This window comes from Mixophyes fleayi, chromosome 2 (assembly GCF_038048845.1).
Source record: "Mixophyes fleayi isolate aMixFle1 chromosome 2, aMixFle1.hap1, whole genome shotgun sequence".
Lineage (NCBI taxonomy): Eukaryota > Metazoa > Chordata > Amphibia > Anura > Limnodynastidae > Mixophyes > Mixophyes fleayi.
The window spans coordinates 206,305,960-206,322,215 of NC_134403.1; the positions used below are offsets into that span (position 1 = coordinate 206,305,960).

The 16,256-nt window shown below is 39.8% G+C and overlaps 1 long non-coding RNA gene across 1 annotated transcript; it reads left to right on the plus strand.

Moving 5' to 3' along the window:
• The first annotated feature begins 4,286 nt into the window (after positions 1 to 4,286).
• LOC142140286 (uncharacterized) lies at positions 4,287 to 11,791 on the plus strand. Its single transcript, XR_012688376.1, has 3 exons — positions 4,287 to 4,403; positions 8,142 to 8,247; positions 11,567 to 11,791. It is a non-coding gene; the product is annotated as an uncharacterized LOC142140286 (long non-coding RNA).
• Positions 11,792 to 16,256: the final 4,465 nt, after the last annotated feature.

The following is a 16,256-nucleotide window of genomic DNA, read 5'->3' on the forward strand; positions in this document are numbered from 1 at the left end:
GATATATATATATATATATATATATATATATATGTGTGTGTAATATATATATATATATATATATATATATATATATATATATATATGTGTGTGTGTATATATATATATATATATATATATATATATATAGCTGGTATGTGGTGGTATGGCATACTGACACCTCTCCTACTGCCTTCTAAATTTCCACTTCAACCACTGTGTATATAATATAATAATTTAATTTGCTATTTCAAATAAGTGAATTTCAATTAACTGTCCTTTGCCTGATAAAAAGAGGAGAAACTGAATTATACAAATTGAAAACCAAACCTTTATTGACTCATCTTGGATTAATTGCACTATTTTATTTAATATAACCTTGCATATTTGGAATTGTGCTTAGTCTTTTTTATCCTACTAAAGCATTAAACTTGAAGTTCGGTCAAGTAGTTCTTTAATATAAAGCAGTTTTTTGTATGTTAGCTTTTCATAAGGAAATGCACTTCAGCTGTAACTATTGTAGCAATTCCTTATTACATTAGTGCCTTAAGCAGTTAACTGGTAAATCAGAAGCAGTTATGTATCATTTTTACAGGATTGAAGTTCCATATGTAGAACCCTTCATCTTGCGGTTGTGAAGGTTGCTGGGCTGGCTGCTTTTGTAGCTCACACAGATGGAACATAGACATTAACAATACACAGCAGGGGAACAATGAGATCCATAGCACACACAGGCTGAGTCAGGTCCAGCACTGATGTGCGTCCACAATGGAGATTCTATGCACCACCTACACGTCAATGCTTGGGGTGTCTCTCTCCAGTGTGACGACAGCTGGAGTGTTTGGCCTTGCAAGAATCCATCCAGATGAAAAGATCCGTTCGACCCTTTCACACAGTCTCTCTGTCTGCCGGACTTCTCTGCTGTTACTCTGGAATCTGGGAGCCCCAAACAAAAAGCATTCAGTCTCCTCGCTGCTCTTTCTCATACACAGATGTCCTAGAGCCATTCCTGGCATTGTTGCCCTCTATCTCTGCTCAGCTATCGGAGGAAAACATTTCAGATGGCTTTCCTACGCATTGGAGGCTCTGAATTAACTGCCTTTTAATCGGTCACAATGATAATGTGGATAAGGGAACAATGAAGTGCTGTGAAATGGATCAGAGAATTAATATGCTTGTTTTCTCCTGCAGTTGTAGAGACATAGAATAACATGACAGATAATAATATAGCAGGAATAAGTATAGTATAAGCATGCCAGCCTGCATGCTCTAAAGCCTCACAATACTTTTATTAATTAGTGCTCCCTCTTTATAACACTATCCTCGCTTGCCACTAGGTACTTTCTCTTAACTAGATTCATTGTCTATGCTCCCTGAACTTGTAAGAGTACATATAAAAACAGTGTGACCCGTATGCAAATACAGGCTCTCTGCTTGAGAGTTTCCTTAAATTCTGTGTTAAACTCTGCACAAATATTGCTACTCTCTTTTTTCAATGGATCATAGAAATACTCTGATTTACACTTAATGTACAAAATATATTGTCTCCAGCATGGCATGTTCTTTAAAGAGGAATTATACTGATGTTTTACTAATCTTGAAAACAATTACAATAATGAATTAAGAACAACACAAACTCACATTTCACACTCATGCATATGAGAGCCAGTGCTTAAAAGGTGTATAAATATTCCCATACCCAGATATAGTTCTATAGCATTTCACTTGGCATAACTAAAAAAAGTCTGGGCCCGATTGCAAAATTGTGATGAGGCCCCTTAGGTACCATCATAAAATCCCATCTAACCATGATGTCTGTTGCACCACCAGTCAGTATACAATAGGGAAGAGTACTAAGTGCATTAGTAGCATTCTGACATTAGATGAATCATAAATCCAGTCATTTCATGCTTATTAATTTCCAAAACCTTGATTTTGGGATTGAACATTCTCATGCTGAAAATCTTTTTGAAACGCATGAAAGTTGGGCTCATATTGGAATATGTGGTATTCACCATAGTTCTCCAAAGACCATGACTCTAAAATATTTTAAAAACAGTAAATAAACTAGTTCTATAAAACTGCTACAAATAAAAATTGTTTTAACCAGTAGTATATTTCTAAAGAAAAAATGGCTGTGCCAATGACAACGGGGAGCATACGGCACACAAAAATCACATTACTAAAAAAAAGAGATTGGCTGCTATGTCTTACAGCAACTTTTTTGTGCTGTGCACCAGTTTTCATGAATGCGTTTTTTTTATATATATATAAATGTTCCTAAATAATTTGCAAGTAGTGTTTAACATGTCGAGTTGTAATGTACCAATCATGGGGGACCTTTGTGAAAACTGGGGCTAAGGTTATGCTAAACATAACAACAGGTCAAACTTTTTTTTCATTTTCTATATGGAGAAAAGAAAATTACAGGTTGATGTAGGTTTTCCTGTGGATCTGTTTTGATAACTATTCCTAAATGTTCTATAGCATAAAATAGAGTATTTGTTCTAAACGTTATTCACATAACACTGCTATATAAAACTGCAACAGGTGGTCACACCTATTCTCTTTAATAGTTAATAAGTTAAATGAAATATAATTTGACGTATTTTTATAACAATATCAGTATTATCATATAGTCATACTCGTATTGCACAGATGTGCAAAAATAATAGCTGGATTCTTGGACACTTGTTAAATATCTCGTTAGGCAGCATTGCCCAGTAGGTTTATGTCACCCACAACTCACAGATAGTCAAGCCATGGAACCAATAATGTTGTGTGAAATTGTCCAACTAAAAGGCATTCAACTGCTTGGAATCTTTTCAGTATCAAAAGTAAGGAGTTGAGGCTGAGGGATGCTGAAGGTGGCCTGTCCTTGTCCTTTTCTAACAGGATGATCAACCAAAAGTTGGGCCAGACAGTAAGACTTTTCCACCAGGCTGAACACTGGCAGCTCTCCTCAGTTGCAAGCCTCTCAATACTACATGCTGTAAACATTGGCTAGATTCATATTGTGGAATAATTTAAAATGAAATTTAGAATGCAAATGACAATATAAATCACACATTTAAACTATAGCTTACCTTCAATTCTTTCTAAATGTAAGACAGCAACATTAATAGAGTTTTAATAATAGAACTGGTCTTCAAGAGTTGTCTACACTGATTAAGATAAATCTGACATTTTAGGAATCCCAGTATATCATCTAAAAATCTTATGTGAACTTCACATGTGCTTACGTCAACTATGGACGGAGTGAGGTGGAGTTTAGCCCACAAACAAAAATATCAGAAACACAGCTTTTAGAAGCCTCGAGCTGACCCATGACTGATGCCATAGATGGTAAATATAACTGACTTTCACTAAAACTTGTGCCCCAGCCCAGATTCACAGTCTAAGAACCCAGCCATATGGCTTTGCTGAGTTAAATTTTTACACGTCAGATTGAATGGCGTTTTCTCAAGAGACCCTGTCTCGTTTTTTTGTTGACCTGTCAGACAGAAGAGCAGCTTTGACTGATCCCAGGACCCCCTCCTCCTCATTTTCCCCTCCTCCTTTTCCCAGCTGTAGAAGGCAGGGCAGCAGGTGCAAGAATCTGAAGCCGGCCTCAAGGAAAAGCCGTCAAAGGCCCCCCCTGTGACACAAAGACGGGCTGTGGTGTGGAGGGAGAGACCTGAAAAAGCCAGGGACAATAGTTACACAGCAGGGGTCCTGTAGGCTAATTTACACTGTTGCCAGGTGGAAGAAATATATGAGAAACTGAAGAAACCTCTCTGGCAAACTCTATTTCCGCAACCTGTTATTTCTCTGATAGCCAATGTTTTGGACTGATATTTAACCTCCCACTCTCACAGACCCATCTGAATTCTCTCTGGAAAAGAAAAGTTTTTTTTATCTTTTTTATTTCCAAATTGTAAACACTGGTTAATCTAAAATATCAGCAAAGTACAAAAATGATAAGTAATAAAAAAAATAAAACATAATAAAAGAGGAAGACACAGAGGGGCTATAATATTATATACTATTTTAAGGACTGGATCAAATAATGCTTTTAATGCTTGTATTGTAAAACAAATGTCAAAAGTGTAAGCTAGTAGTTTTCAACAGTTGTTGCTATTAATATGCTACTAGTCCATATTGACAGGCATCTACGGCGTCATTAGCTTTAGTAAAAAAATATGCATCCAGTGCAAACATCCCTTTAGCACCATACTGATTTATCAAGTTGCTTTTTTATTTACTCTACTAATGATGCTTCAGTATGGCGTATAAACTACTAAGCCTGACATTTGTTCCACAGAAATGCAGATCTAAGAAATGGGCGTCCTGCACTTTAAAGTGGTACGTCAGAGAACAAAATACAGCAATGAGTACAAGAATAGGAACAGTTACTAAGAATTGCATACAGAACGAGATAAGAGGTACTGTGCATTTGTTAGTGTAATGCCCTGTGTAGTATAAGGTGAGGGGTGTGGTGCGAGTTACTTGCAGGACCAGAGTGTATAAATAATGGACTCGGCGAGTTCTGGGAGGTGGAGCAGAGCAGAACTGAGCTGAGCTGTCAGAGAGTTGAGAGGTCTTATGCTTGAGTTCTGAGTAAGAGGTGAAGAGAGTGTGGCTGCCATGATTCCAATAGAGATAAGACAGTGTGTAAAGCCAGAACAGGTGGCGACTACTACATAACAATAGATAGAGTACCCTAAACCCACCTACTGTCATGGCCAAAAGTTTTGAGAATGACACAAGTATTGGTTTTCACAAAGTTTGCTGCTTTAGTGTTTTTAGACCTTTTTTATCAGATGTTGCTATAGTGTACTGAAGTAAAATTACATGCATTTTTATAAATGTCAAAGGATTTTACTGACAATTACATTACGTTTATGCAAAGAGTCAATATTTGCAGTGTTGACCCTTCTTTTTGTAGACTTTTTGTGACTAATGGATGCCCATTCTTGCCTAATCAGTGCTTGGAGTTTGTCAGAATTTGTGGGTTTTTGGTTGTCTCTTGAGGATTGACCACCAGCTCTTAATGGGATTAAGGTCTGGGGAGTTTCCTGCTATGGACCAAAATTTTGATGTTATGATCCACGAGCCACTTAGTTATCACTTTTGCCTTATGGCAAGGTGCTTCATCATGCTGGAAAAGGCATTGTTCATCACCAAACTGTTCTTGGATGGTTGGGAGAAGTTGCTCTTGGAGCATGTTTTGGAATCATTCTTTATTCATGGCTGTGTTCTTAGGCAAAATTGTAAGTCAACCCACTCCCTTGGCTGAGAAGCAACCCCACATATGAATGGTCTCAGGATGCTTTACTGTTGGCATGACACAGGACTGACAGTAGCGCTCTCCTTTCCTTCTCCGGACAGGCGTTTTTCCAGATGCCCCAAACAATCTGTAAGGGGATTCATCAGAGAAAATGATTACCCCAGAAACATGTACCCCAGTCCTCAGCAGTCCAATCCCTGTACCTTTGCAGAATATCAGTCTGTCCCTGATGTTTTTTCCTGGAGAGATGTGGTTTCATTGCTGGCCTTCTTGACACCAGGCCACCCTTCAAAAGTCTTCACCTCACTGTGCGTGCAGATGCACTCACACCTGTCTGCTGCCATAACTGAGCAAGCTCTGCACTGGTGGGATCCCGATTCTGCAGTTGAATCAACTTAAAGAGCCGGTCCTGGCATTTCCTGGACGTTCTTGGGCACCCTGCAGCCTTCTTCAGAACTATTGAACCTCTCCCCTTGAAATTCTTGATCATCCAATAAATGGTTGATTTAGGTGCAATCTTATGAGCAGCAATATCCTTGCCTGTGAAGCCCTTTTTGTGGAAAGTAATGATGACTGCATGTGTTTCCTTGTAGGTAACCAGGGATAACAGAGGAAAAACAATGATTTCAAGCATCACCCTCAATCATCATGACAGAGTGATCTCCTGCATTGTCCTCATCAACACTCTCACCTGTATTAAAGAGAGAATCACTCACCTGATGTCAGCTGGTCCTTTGGAGGTAGGGCTGAAATGCTGTGGAAATGCTATTTTTGGGATAAAGTTCATTGTCAAGGCAAATAGAGACTTTGAAATTAATTGCAATTTATCTGATTATTCTTCTTGACATTCTGAAGTATATGCAAATTGCCATCAGACAGCTGACTTTGTGAAAAAAAATATTTGTGTCATTCTCAAATCTTTTGGCCATGGCTGTGAGTTGATTGGCAGAGCTGTAGCTAGACATTTTAGTGCCCTGCCCGGACAAGAGAAAGAGCAGTGTAAAGTAGGACATACTTACTGTGAAAATCCTGACAAAATCTGGAAAAGTTGTACAACTGTGCTTCTCTCTCTTACCTGTTCTTGCAGATTTAACTGTCTGCTACTGGTGTCTTAAGCTATGTTGCTACTTGGGCAAATCCTGTAATCAATATCACCAACATTTAATGGATAACCTCCGATCCTATCCCTGTTATTAAATTACATACATTTATTACTACATTTAATAGAGACCCCCCCACACTGCATTATCAGTCCCTACATGCTATTAATAGCCAAAACACTAACCCCAAATTACATTAATAGCAGGAGCAGCTATTTATAATTAGTGTCACTAATTCCGCAGAGCTGTACAGAGAACTCAGTCATTTCAGTCCCTGCCCAATTGCAGCTTACAGTCTAAATTCCCTAACATACACACACTCAGAGCCATAAGTAGGCAGGTGCCATCGCCCAGGACGCAAGCCCAAGGGGGCACAGCAGCCTCCCGCTACCTGCCTCTGTGCCCTGGCGCAATTACTTCACAAATCGCCCTACTTGAAACACAATCTTCACATCTCCATCTACCTGACAGCTTAACCCAGAAGAAACAACTCATTTCCGCCATCGGAAGCTGTGGAGCTTATGTGCGTTCCACAGAAAGCAGGAAGTTCGGCATTTGAACGCAAACTTGCATTCTAAAATCTAATGCAGGAAGCCGCTTGGCCGCAGCTACACCGCCAATCACCGCTGACCACCACTGCTAGAGAGGAAAGGTAATCTCCACAACAAACTGCTCTTATAAGAGCATAATACTCAATTTTATACCAGTACCATTCTCACTCATCCCTTCCACCTACCTCCTCCATACCCAACCTCCTATTCCATCCCACTTATATACTTCCTCCTTTCCCACCCACCTCTACTCCCACTGATCTGACACCTTATTTTACTTCATCTCTCACAACTATTTACTTAAAGTAATTCTAACATGATTTTCACACTATTTCATTAATTCTCTTTGTCTTATTTATTTAATTTTTTTTATATTAATTTCTATTTTATAATATATCTATTTTTATTTTTATGTATATAGTTTTGTTTTTTTATTTTTATTCATATTTTTATTTTTATATATATATATATATATATATATATATATATATATATATATATATATATATACCGTATTTCCCCAAGTATAAGACGCACCCATGTATAAGACGCACCTAATTTTGGGGCCCAAAATGAAAAAAAAGATGTATTACATAAAGACTGACAGCTCCGAGACTGTGGAAGGCGCCTGAAGGGCCTTAAGGTTCTTTTGCCAATCAGCGGGGACACGCTGTTCCAAACAGCCAGCGGGGGGGCTAAGACACCATCTCGGATGGTCGCATAATTTGTGCTCTCCCACTCAGAAGATTCATATTCTGCCTTACCTTTGAGCCTACAATCGGCCAGCAGCACCTGGGTAGTGGAGAACACTTGATGGACCCGCTGGTGACACTTGTTTGCTTCCTGAGACGACTGGGGTCTCCGACGGCGGGCCAGACGTCCCACGCTGGGTGCCATCTGATGCTCTGAGCGTGCTGCCCTCCAGGCAGTTGCCAGATCCCGGGTGCCCCCCACCTTCCGAGAGCCCCCCTGGCCCTGGTGGCTCCTAGCTGAGTGCCTTAGCTTTCGGAGCGGGGACACGCTGTTTCATTCAGCCAGCGGGGACACGCTGTTCCGATTAGCAGGGACTCCTCTCTCACACCAGGTGCCGACTTCTTCAGTGAGGTAAGTAGTGCTTGCAGCGTATAAGACGCACCTTTTTTTTAGACCCAAAATTTGGGGGAAAAAGGTGCGTCTTATACATGGGGAGATACGGTATATATATATTATTTTTTATTTATATTCATTTTTAATTATTTTCAGAAAATTCTTGTACTTCCGTGCATTGAATAGTAGCCTAGAACATATGTGAGCTATAAACATTGACCTAACTAGTTCCACCGCTGGAACACATGAAAAAAGAGGAACAGTAAGTCAAATTCTGATATATAATACATAATTGCTCGGATACTGGGTTTATTAGGTTTTGTGTGTGAATATATATATATATATGACACCCAAAAAATCTTTAAGCTATAAAGCGCTTATTACAAAACAAGAGCACAAGTGACAAGCAGAAATATAGAAATATAAAAAATTAATACTTAAATTTTGTAATAGGCAGCTCCCCAGTCATTCAACACCTGTCTGCAGGTGTCATACCTAGTAGATGAAATACAAAAAGACAGGGGGCGCCAAACATAGTGTATTAAAAGTGATTACAAATGTGAAACACTCTCCACAGATAGGTAGTACCCGTACCAAATGGTGAATATATCTAGGCCAGGATTAGAAATCACTCTGATGGCACCAAAAGGATAACTGGAACCTCTCAGCGAACTTATAAAAACATAAAAAGATATCAAAATATCTCAGAGCAAACATGTATTTAATGGCAGCAAAAATCTCTGCAACACAGTAAAACAAATGCCCGTACATAAGAATAGTAAAAACAAGCTTATCTGTCCTCTGGCACATGCGCTGATAGTAGGAGTTCCAGCTGGCAACGTCCCAAACACATCCCACAAGAGTCACAGGATACAGACAAGAACAGCTCTCCGACACTTTTCGTCTTATATAAAGACTTTTTCAAGAAGTTAACTCCTATCTTTTTATGTTTTTACGATATCACACTATTGTGGCTATATTTGATTCTGCAGATCCTTGCCAGTCATCAGGATCATGATCGGATGTGCTATTTGAAAAATAAGCTCGCTGAGAAGTTCCAGTTATCCTTCTGGTGCCATCAGAGTGATTTCTAATCCTGGCCTAGATATATTCACCATTTGGTACGGGTACTACCTATCTGTGGAGAGTGTTTTACATTTGTAATCACTTTTAATACACTATGTTTGGCGCCCCCTGTCTTTTTGTATTTCATATATATATATATATATATATATATATATATATATATATATATATATATATATATATATATATATTCTATATATATATATCATGCATATATATATATATATATATATATATATATATCATGCATTTGACTTATGCGTTTGCAAAATGTGTAACAGGATTCTTTCAGTAAAGTTCTAGCTACACCCCCACATTAGGTTGGCCACACCCACTTGGCAAATGTCACTCCCACTTAGATGGGGGGCACCGGTGCCCTGTCTTGCCCTGGGCACTGAATTGTCTAGTTATGGGACTGTACACACATATACAGAGAAACTACGGTCAATTTGAAAGCAGCCAATTAAGCTATCAGTAGGTTTTTGGAGTGTGGGAGGAAATTAGAGCATCCCCCGCAAACACAGGGAGAGCATACAAACTCCACACAGATAAGGCCATGGTCGGGAATCAAACTCATGACACCAGTGCTGTGAGGCAGAAGTGCTAACCACTAAGCCACCGTGCTGCCCCTAGTTCAATATTTATTAAAAAGAAACCCTATAAACCCTATTAAATTAAAAGCACATTACGTTGTTAAAACAATACCATTAATTATAATTTCACAACCCTCAAGTACATTCTCCGTCATCCCACTCATTGCCTCCGAAATTCCCTTCTCTATCTCTACCTGCACCACATTTCCCTCTTCACAAGAGTTATCTCTCTGCCACCTCGTCCAGGTCTCCCCACCCCCGGTGTCCATTCAATGCCTCCAGTCCCCCATAATCACTTATCCCCTCTCTCCTATAGTTTTTTGTTTTGCTTACTTTAGGCCCAGCAGTTGGTGCCACTCCTCTTATCTCCTCTTCATTGGAGCTTCATGTTCAAAATGCTCAAGGAAGCTGGAAGGTTAAAAAAAAAAGCACTTCATAAGTTGTGTCCAGGATGACTGGATCCCAGGTGGATGGAGTCGCTGGTGGAACCCTCCTCATCTTTGCGCCCTAGTTACGGCTCTGCACTTAAGCCATATGAATAAAGTAATAATGTCACCTTAATAGACTGCCCCAGTTGAAAAACCATGGTAATATACAGCAGAAAGTGTATCAAAGGCATAGTGAACGAGTCCCTTTGGGGGTCAAGGAATGCAGCAGTGACCAATCCAAATGCTTTTAATGGATCTAGGTGTGCATCAGATAATGTTAGTATGGGAACACCACTAGTCAACATGCTCACATATAGCGCACTTCTGCCACCTCAATTACCCATCTACCTTGACCTACACCTCACTTCCCTCCTAATTAGGCTTCTATAAGTGCTGCCCCTCTTGGGTCTCCCCATCCCCAAGTTTTCAGGCAATGTTTGCACCCCCATCTCTACTATAGTTCTTTACTCTCGGCTCTACTTCACTGGCAGCACTGCACCATCCGTATGTCACACTAGTGAAGCTTAAGAAATCCAGTGGTAGGGAACTAATTACCTCTGCATTGGTCACATCAGGCAGGGATTCACAGAAGCATGGGCCCCTGAGATGTCACTTGTATACAGGAACCCATAGATAGTAATGGCACCTTCCTCATCCTTGCACCTGTGCAGTGGAACCTATAGCATCACTTATTGCAGAAGGCAATGTAAGTATGAAGATAGCTAATCCCATAGATTGTAAGCTTGTGGATCGGGCCCTCCTACTTCTCTGTCTGTATTATTGTTTTATTACTGTATTTGTTCCGAATTGTAAAGCGCTAAGTAATTGACTGGCGCTATATAAATAAATAAATAAATGATGATGCTGATAGCTAAACCATTCCTTATGGACTGTCTACATCATGAAGTTAAAGCACATTCCTTTAAGAAATTATGTTTATGCATCATTGAATAACAAACAACTAATTCTACCATCAGTCAGAAGTTAAACTGGGTACACACTACAGAAATTTCAACCAACTTTTTATGCCGAGCGATTTTACATGAGATCGATGTTCCGATCGCTCGGTCCATGGACTGCATACACACTAGCCTTGTTTAGGACGATAAAGGGAAGAGCGGACGTCCCTTTAGCGACTTTTTACAGCCATGTTGTCGTGAGCAATGGCTGTAATTTCATACTCACTGTTGTGGATCGGTCGGAAGTTTATACACACTACACAGCGGAAACAAGATTGGAACGAAAATATTAAACGGTACGACCAACCAAATGAGACGATAATCGTCCATTTGGGCAGACTTTCGATCATCGTGTCACTGCACACACTCACCCGACTTTTGAACGAGCGGTCGTATGTCGCCTGATTTAGCCGATTATTGGATGAAAACTGTGTAGTGTGTACCCAGCTTTACAAGCTGAATGAATATCAGACACACTAATCTTATCAGCATTCCTCTCTTCTCACCACCCACAGAGTACTCCTAGCTGTTATGACTACAGGCAGTTTCGACCTTCTGATTGTGTGTTTTACACAGGACTACTGTGAATGGCACAATATTACTGGGAAATTCTCTTGGCCATGGAGATGTGTCATACAAGCTAGACCTGTCATCTGCTGGGACCTATGGCTGTGAGTGGAAGAGCAGTCTTTCATATATATCTGCCAATGATTGTTGATAAAAAAAAAGTCATATTCCTTAATGAAACAAAGTGAAAATAAACCTATTAAATGAAAACATTTATGTTGCAAAAATGCTATCTATCTCTCTATCTATCTATCTATCTATCCATCTATCTATCTATCTATCTATCTCTCTATCTATCTATCTATCTATCTATCCAGTACTGTGCAAAAGTTTTAGGTAGGTGTGAAAAAAATGCTGCAAAGTAAGCGTGCTTTCAAAAATAGAAGTGTTAGTAGTTTATATTTATCAATTAACAAAATGCAAAATGAATGAATAGAAGAGAAATCTAAATCAAGTCAATATTTGGCGTGACCACCCTTTGCCTTAAAAGCAGCAACAATGCTTCTAGTCTGCTTGTAAACCTCACATTTCTTTAGAGCTGCTATTAAGTTTTATCTGTTCCCCATACTCCCATTATCATCTCCAAGTGGTCAGTTATATTCTTATATGGTAGTCTTTTCACAATACAATAACCCACATTCATGTCCAAGTGAGAAGCCATCAATTGGATCTGGGCTGCATAGGTAAAGGTTAAAAAAATTAGGGAGTTGTTTCTCTAGTTACCTGCAGACAGACGAAGGATCTGATTCATTAAGGAACGTAAGTCACGTTACGTGCCGTACTTTCCATGAAATTGCTGTGTGCATGCTCAGAAACAGACTATACGCCAGTGAATGCAACTGCTTTCAATTCAAGATCGACCGCAAATGACACCTCCGACAGCCTACAATCTGAAGGGCAGAATGGGAGAGGGAAGGGGCGTATGCACGTGGGCAATGTACAGTAATACCGCTTTCATACTGCCACCCCGGCAATATCCCGGGTTTTTCAAGCCGGCTTTTTGCCGGGGCTCGGAGCGTCCCAGCTCAGAAACACCATACTGCACCTCGGACCCGGGAATTTCCCGGGTTGACCCCATTCATACTGCACAAGTCTGTGCCCTGGCAATTTGTGGGAGTCATCACCAGAGCAGTTTTCATTGGCTGAAAAATGGTGATGTCATTGAAAGGTGACTGTTTTTTTTTTCTTCCACGGGCTCCCACCGATGACATCATCCTCCAGAGACAGGCAGACAGCCAATCAGCTTGTTTTCTGTGCAACCCGGGTTGAAAAACCCGGGTTGCACCATTCATAGTGCAGACGACCCGGGTCCGACCCGGGAATTACCCCTCGATTAATCCCGGGTTGAAGACCTGGGTTTTTAGACCCGGGATTTTTGACTTGTACCATTCATACTGCACCAAGACCCGGGTCGTTTGAGCTCGCCCCGGCAAAAACCCGGGATTTTGGTGCAGTATGAATGGGGTATTAGGGTGTGCCAAGTTCAAAAACACTCTCAGATACGTGATTTTTAGCCTTATCACTAGCATCACTTACAGGGAGGTGTAAGTGATAACGGACACGTATGCATGCCAGAACATGTGTTTGTAATTAATAGCAACTGTAAAAATGCATTTTAACGTACAGTAGGCATTAAGAAAATCCTGATACATGTATTACATGTTAAAAAAAGTAATATATTTTTATTAAGGATTAGTATTAACAGTTGTTCATGTATTTAATATTTTATTTCTATTCGTTCTGATGAGACTTTACATTGCACATATGCATTGTGTGCATCCTGCAATTCGTTGTGTCTGTCTGCATACGGCAAGTGCAGTATAGCCAGAGCGTACTGATACCCATATTCAAATGAAAACATGTCTTGAGATACGCTTGTACTTGAATACGGGTGTATGTGTGTGCAATTTCCGACTGTTTTAAAATAACGTAAATTGTGTTCACTTTGCGGTTCTTGATGGATCAGGCCCAGAATGCCTAAACACAGGTACATCTATGCAGTGGCGAAACGAGGGGGGGGGGGGGGGGGGGGGGGCGATCGGGGCGAATTCCCCCCCCCCTACCAGGGGCTTGCTGCCGACAGCTGCACACTGTGCAGGTCCGTTCAGCAGTGACAGTATGCTGCCCGGCTCCTCTGATTGTTTTTTAAACACAATCAGAGCAGCCGGGCAGCACATTGTCACTGCCGAACGGACCTGCACATACTGTGCAGCCGCCGGCAGCCTTAGAAGTCGGAAAGGGGGTGGGGCCTAAATCGCCCCCCCCTACATCGCCCCGGATATAGCAATTTCCTAGATCCGCCCCTGCGTCTATGTAATGTATTATTAGACGTAGTAAAAATGGAAGCTGTTCTTTGTTTTATTAAATAGAGTTTCTTCTATAGAAAGTCCCTCCTGGGCATCACTGCTGCTTATTGTGATTGGTGTTGTTGTCACTCTGCAAACGCACTACAACAGATACGATTACAGTTTGTATACCTAACCAGAATAAATGGGGAAGGGATAAGCACTGGATCTGCCACTCCATTTGAGAGTGAACAGTTTGCACTCTGACCTTATCCATGTGCCCAGGGCTCACAGCTTATGTGCATGCACCTTACAGGGAATGTAGTCTACAACATATGTCATTTTTAAAATACAGATGAGTGAGCACAGGTCATACCCTATGTAAGCAACTATAATCAGTTGGAAGTTTCCTGCTGATTTCTTCAGTAGTCTCTAAAATAAAATGCCTGATGTGCACAGAAAAAATAAATAAACTCATGAATTGCAAATAAATTAAGAAGCATTTCATAATTCATCCAATACACATCACCAAAGGACATAGATACATGTGATTCCCACTATATTATACCTTAATCAACTTTAAATATATTATCTATAAAAACAATACATATTGGGGCACATTTAATTGAGAAAATATCCATGCGAGGTGTCTCTGGAACGGCTGTGAGACACCTCGCGCGGATTTATGTTTTGCACATATCTCGCTAATTTTTGCTAGCACCTCTGTGGGCGTTAATTTTTACTCTACTACCAGTAGAAAATGTGCGGCCGCAATGTTCTGAAGCAGGCAATAACAGGCAATTGAATCTGCCCCACTGTGTCTTATATAGGTGTTTATATATACACCTAATTCCAACACTTCTCTTCATTAACAAATGTGCATATGTTATTTAAAACTACAATACAGTTTCCAACCATTATATATTATATTTTTAACAATTATAAATAATATCGTATAAAGCAATATTGCTTACTGTGTACTACACATATCAATAAAGTGCATATGCATGTGACTTCAACTATTCACATCATTGAACAGTCATAAATAAATGATTTAACCAACAATATATAATGTGCATCTCACCTATCTATCCTAGCATTGTGTCACTCTAGGTTTTAGTAGTATAAAGCAACAGCAGGACATTGTAATACAGTATATTGCACACTAGTAATATATGGCCACGACACTTTTACTGACATCAGAAAGCCTTGCTTCTAGAAAGGAGTATCAATGTGTACTTTCCTGTTGGAGCTTGTAATGTCTGCCATTCAGTTTTGGTAGAACAGCAGGAACAGTGAAGAATTATTCCATTTGGGCTTTTCTCACCCAGTTAGGGCTCAGCTTTTCTTAAGAAGAAAAAGTTAACATTTCATAATAATATATCTTATATGTATAGACAGTGTATACAGGTTTCCATGCTTAACTGGGAAATCCAGCCTAACATCCTAGTTATCAGACATGGCATGATGTTTAAAAGGATATTTTGACATTTTGATCACCCTATACATTTTCACTGCGGTGTATATTCTATTCCAGTTTCCCATAGGGCGTTTCTGCTAATCATTTGGTATCTTTAGGAGAACAGCCTCTGGCTCCCAGTCTCCGTTCATCTATCAGTAGGGACTCTGTGCCCAGATAAAATATTACCATCATATATTATGAGAATGCAGTTGCTATGGAAATGTATAGCCACAATACATCAGAACCATGACATCACTTAGCTAATGTATTGCTAAGAATGCTGTGTGTACCAGGAGATACACCTTATAAACAATGGGACTAAGACAGGGAAATGTTCAGCTACCCAGTAAAAAGCAATGGCAATGCGACAGATAAGACGTATTCTTAGTATCTCTCTGGCTAGATCTACTGTTTATCTTATTTTTTTCCTGATGCATGTGTTGAAGAGGCAGGGGAGGTTATGTATTGTAGTAAAGTTTTCATAACACAGTATTGCAATAAGTGTTTTATTTGCCAATAACTAAATTTGGAAAACATTAGTGCCTACACTGACTCCCAAACATTAGTGTGAAATTTGGGCATCATACAGTTTAAAGAGCAGGGGCAGGCATTAACCACAAATGAAGCCACAGTACTCTTTGGGGACCCTGCATAACATGGCATATTTAATACCTGTCCCGATAAGTATCACCCATAAACATATGCTGTAAATTACTTTAATGTTAATCCCTGATTGTGCAGGCTAACACACTACTAAAATCTCTAAGTGACAAACTTACATTTAGAATCATATCCCATGTCCTTTTTATTCCCTGGTACAATTTTCACCAAGTGAGCATTTAGAGATATATTGACGTGAAGCTTTTAACCTGGAAACACACAGTCTGATGT